Source organism: Toxotes jaculatrix, chromosome 14, assembly GCF_017976425.1.
Source record: "Toxotes jaculatrix isolate fToxJac2 chromosome 14, fToxJac2.pri, whole genome shotgun sequence".
NCBI classification, from domain to species: Eukaryota; Metazoa; Chordata; class Actinopteri; family Toxotidae; genus Toxotes; species Toxotes jaculatrix.
Genome location: NC_054407.1, coordinates 1,884,694 through 1,890,131, shown reverse-complemented (window position 1 = coordinate 1,890,131; position 5,438 = coordinate 1,884,694).

Sequence of the window (5,438 nt, the reverse complement as noted above, 5' to 3'; positions counted from 1 at the left end):
GGAAAAGATGAATGAAGAAGCAGCTGAACGTGCAGGTAGTTTCTAATGAGCTCCACCCCCCCACACACACCACCACCTCCACCCCGCCCCCCACCCGCTGTACTCAACGTCGGACCTACTCTGACACGCGCGCGCTCTCCCGTGGTGCAGACGTCACGCCAAACAGTGGAGTACAAACGATAGAGGATGGTGTCCTCAGCCAGACCAGACCAGACCAGACCACAGGAATATAATCCAATCCACTTATAAGCATTTTTAGTTTTATTTTACATTAAATCTCCACTTTGAATTGAATTGAATTTATATGTTACGTTTTAAGTAAGATTATAAATAAGTTTGACCTGAAGTCCAGAAACCATTCCCCTGCAGTGTCATTAAATGAACAGTTTCAGTACCATACACATTCAACATGTAGCCCGCAGAGATGGATCTCCTCATCATACCATATCATAATGATGGACCTGCATTTAAGTCACAGACTCAGACTGGAGTAGCTCCACACCTCTGCGACTCAGAGATTCAGTCCTTTAGTTTGAACAGCTGTACAGTGCTGCCCCCTGCGGGTAGAACAGCAGTAACACACTCAGTAAATCCGTGAACGTCCAGCGTTCACTTCACCTGTGGTCAGAGGCCAGGCTGCTTATTTCTTGGTATTTTGCAGCCTACAGTAAATTTCACACAGACTTGTAAAAAAGAATAAGTGATTATTGGATTGTCATGGTCGGAGCAGGTATTTCAGATTGTGTTTTATTCCTTAAACCTAAACATTTGTCAGCAAATTCTGACCTTACAAACATTTAGAGTCTGTAATCACACAGCAAATTTGAATTTCATCTCATGAAGAAGCTGATATTTAAAAAAAAAACAATTACAAATATTTCACTGTACATGAATTTGTAAATGATAATTAAGAAATATTTGATATTTGCACAGAAAACAACTTTGGATTTAGAAAGCATTAGGGTTCAACCCCCACCACCAACAGTCCATGTCACATGGAGAATATCTGGATGAGGGGATGTTATGCCAAGAGTCTCCACAAGATGGCATTAGCAGCACAGACAGTACAATAAAGAACTTTTGCGCAATGCTTGGATGACAATCACGATTCTTAAAAAACACACAATATTCAGCATCTACAGCTCATTTTCCATTACAAAAATATATTCATACTATATAAATGTGTGTGTATACATACAGTATATAGGGCTGCTACTGAAAGAAGGAAACTGCTTATATACGCAGTAAGAGGTGGTGTGGTCAGAAGGAAGTCAGCATGCTGCCAGTTCCAGTCATGGCCTTTGTTGGTCAAATAAAACGTTGCACAGATAAATTCACAAGATCAACTGGTTTCTCCCATTTCTCGTGTAACAGTGAAGTTCTGTTACAAACTGTATTTCAGTCCAAACCACAGCTGAAATGATCCTGTTCAAATGCAGTCCATGCTGTATGAGTATGTGCAAACCAAAAAACCAAATGAGGTCATGAGATAATTATTTAACTAGCTGCTGTGTAACTGTGGTTGTTAATTCATTGACTGGTTAGCACTTCAACCCAAACAACAGAAGGGGATCTTGGTTGGAAAACTTCAGCCTGGCCAAAGATGAATCCTTTATCTAGAGTTTAGTTAAAAAAAAATACCATGGGATGGCAGTAGCAGTCCAGCAAAGACACAGACTAACTTGTGGAACTGCGAGCCTCCCCTCCTCATCTTCATCTGTTCTTCATCAGCAGGGATCACAGTATGGTCTACATAACTCATGGAAATGACAATACCCAACATCACGCTCAGTCTTCTGTTGTTTTGACCACACCCAGCTGTGATGTCACTCAAGTATTGTTACAGGTTGTGGTCAGAGCACGTAGTAACCACTAGATGGCAGCACAACTATAATCATTTTTAATGCAAAGATATTAGTATAATGTAATGTCTGAGTGAACTGTGCCTCGCTTTGGCTAACTGTGCTGAAAAACATCAACAAGAGGAGAGAAACCACGTTTAATGCACAGGTTTTAAATGAAAGAACAGAAAGACAGTGGTATGGCCACAGGACTAGCATCATACACATAAACAGTGAGAACATTAGATACAGATAGAGAAGCTCAGTGGATCAATATTTCACTTCCAGATCACACTGAAACAACTGATATTTTTCTACACTTCCATTTAATAGTAGACATGCTGTGCAGGCGTGGTGGCAAAACATGATGCCTGTCAGAATGATGTTGTGTCACATGTCAATCACAAAGAGCCTGCTGCTACTGCTGCTGCTGCTTCTCTCATGAGCCTCTTTTCAAATTGTCTCCGTTCACCAGTGGTTGCAGATGCTCCAGGAAACTTAATCACAGATTGATGTATGTGGCAGAGAAATGTAGCTTTCATCTCTGCCTGAAGCATGTCCTGTGGTGCAACTGCATCGGCTGCAGGGTTGTCAGGCAGGAGTCACCCTTCACCAATGTTTCTAGTGCTCTTTTAATCCTGAGGAGGTGGAGCAGAGGGAGGTACCACCCGCTGCAGCTGGCCACAGGATCCTTGCTTTCCCCACACCTTGTCCTTTCTTTGGAGTCAAAGCCAGAAGTGTCCTTGTTCTCCCTCCTCTGCCAGATCTTTGAGGTCCCTCCTCAGCTTGGAGCCTGTGTGGGGATTTCAGCCTCACCCCTTTGCCTAAGAAACTGGATCAGCCACTTTGATGTTGCTGGCCCGTCTCTGTTTGTTTCCAGCCCACATGCCTCCAGGATTTCAACCAGCTTTCGCAGGACCAGGTCATGGTGCCATCCATACCAGACCTGTGTCAATGCTGCCTTGGAGCCAGAAAGCAGACTGGGTTCTGGGGGGTCACAGAGTTGGCAGGTCTCCTCTGAGCCACACCAGAGATGCAGGTTCCAGGGGCTGTGAACATTTTACTGTAAACATAGTCTAAATATGAAATGAAACTCTACCAGAATCTGTCACAAAGCAGCTTGTAGGTACTGTGCCTGTATGGTATGAACCTGGCTTTGACTAAAACTGAGTGTGAGTGAGAAAAGTTTAGGCATACTTTCAGTACTTAAAATCAAAGTGGATTTCATAAACTTTAATGTTCAATGATTTCAAAGAAAATTTCAAAGAAGACTTTCAGACAATAACTCGTGAATTAACAATGAACTACAAGACTAGAAGAAAAGCATTCATGAAGCTCAAACACCAGACATGGTACAGCTGTGAAGAGCTTTCACATTCTGAAGAGAAAAGGGGTAAAGTTTCTGACACCTTTAAAAGAGAATTCATTGGACTGAAAGACCTCAACCCTTTTAGAAAGCAATAGATGCAGCATGGGAGTTGAGGAAGAAAGGACTGGATGACCTGGTGAAGGAAACCAACGAGGGACATGAGATAGAGGAATGGATACAGACAGAGTAGCTATGGCAACACGTTGGGAAGCCAGGACCACAAAGCGAGGGGACTCAATGTACGAGGGAAAAAAACGCTGGAGTTCTGGAGATGAAGGAAGTGTTTGAGAGGAATGGGAGGAAACACTGTCAGTGGATCATTGTTGCAACATAAAACAGAGGGACTCTTATGTTTTGAACAAGGTGACAAGCTGATGTTTGAAGAGTTATTTCAAATGAAAATTTCATGAGGCTGTATTTGCTTTTAGCAGGTATTGTTTAACCTGAGCACCAAGACTGGACACAAAGCCACAGCTTACCAACAGAGAACTGGGACCAACAGATGTAGCCCTTTGTTACTGGAATAGTGTCAGGAGGGTGGAGAATCATTTAAAGAAAGCACAGGATGCAACTTGATTATCTTAAAATGGAGTCTTTAAATGTGAATGTGTTGAACAACTTGCAGATCTGTCATATCAAAATACGCTTTATGTTAAATTAAAAAATAAAAAAAGTTTTATCTAACAAATGAATGTTGGATTGCTGAATGGCGCAGGGTTTGTTGAGGAGTTCAAGAAAGGAAATAATCACATACAGAAAAGAAAACGATAATGGTGATGTTGACTCTAAGGCCAGACTGGAACTCCACTGGCATAAAACTAAAGAGCTCAGAATTTTAGAACAACAGCATCAAAAAATGAAATGACCCAAGGATACTTCATCAAATTAAAGAAGCAAAGAAAAAACAGATGAGATACCAGGAAATGAAGTGGAAAAGATTATTATGAAGTGGGACCCAAAGCAACAAAATTATTAGCCAGGCGAAGAAGGAAGAAACAGCTGCTTAATGCAGTTCATAAAATTAGAGCTCCTTCATTCAGTACATTAGTATTCAAACCAGAAGAGATAGAAAATACATTTAAAAATGAATATGAAAGGCTATATTCTCTGGCAGTCTCCGCAAACGAAGAGAAAGTGAAAAAAAAAAAATCTTTGAATTCATTATACATAGAACGTGACTCTGAGCTCAAACATCGCTGAGAAAGAATTGGAAAAGCAGCGTCTACATTAAAATCTAAGGCTTCAGAAACTGATGGTTTTTCTTCTGAATGGTATAAAATCTTTAAAATGGAACTAACTCTGCTGCTGTAGCATCATTTAACGAAACATTAAGAAAAGGCAAGACTTGCCCATTATTATAGTAAAGACTGTCAAAAGTATAGACCACTAACAAAACTAAATTGTGACTATCCACATGATTTGAGCCCTTCATGTCAGAATGAATTGATAAGGACCAATCAGGCTTTAATAAGGGGACATTAAACACAAGATAACAGTAGAAGGACCCTACATGTGATTGAGGAAGTACAGAGAGATGGAGAGAGTGCCATAACAGTGAAGTAATTCCCTCCTATAGCTAATGATGTTGCTTAAATCTTACAACTACTGTGCAGGTTACAAGCTTGATGTGGCAAAAACAGAGATTCGGTCTATAAATTATTCCCTAGCGCAAGCAATCCAACAAGCTTTTTTGTAGAGTGAGTTCTGTGTTTAACAAAGTTTTGGTGTTGAGTGGAGGAGCCTCCCCAAGGGGGCTCCAAACAGAGGCTCAGCGAATATTACATTAGTTATCACAGTTATCAACAGGAGATCATGTAGATCAGCATAAATGTGTGTGATTTGGTTCAAGAGACAGTTCAGAGGTTTTCCTCACTTTTCCACTAATGAATGCTTTTTATGGATTTCGTGTCAGTATTTACAGTATTTCACAGCATTAGGCTATGACACAACTGTCATGATGGAGGATGTGTGGTGAGGAAAATCTAGATCACAATCGTGTAAACTGGGAATGTTTGAAAATATGAGAATATTGGGAGAATATTTCAACAGTCAAATTACTGTTATATGTTCAGGACAGAGACAAGCAGACAGATAAAGGTCTGAAACCGACTGACACTAGGCAGAAAGCAAATGAAGCACAAAGTGTACTAAATGCAGAAGTTGTCTTATGGGAAATATAAGGTAACTCACTGAAGTCATGACGCTGAAGAAGAGACTCCATACACAGA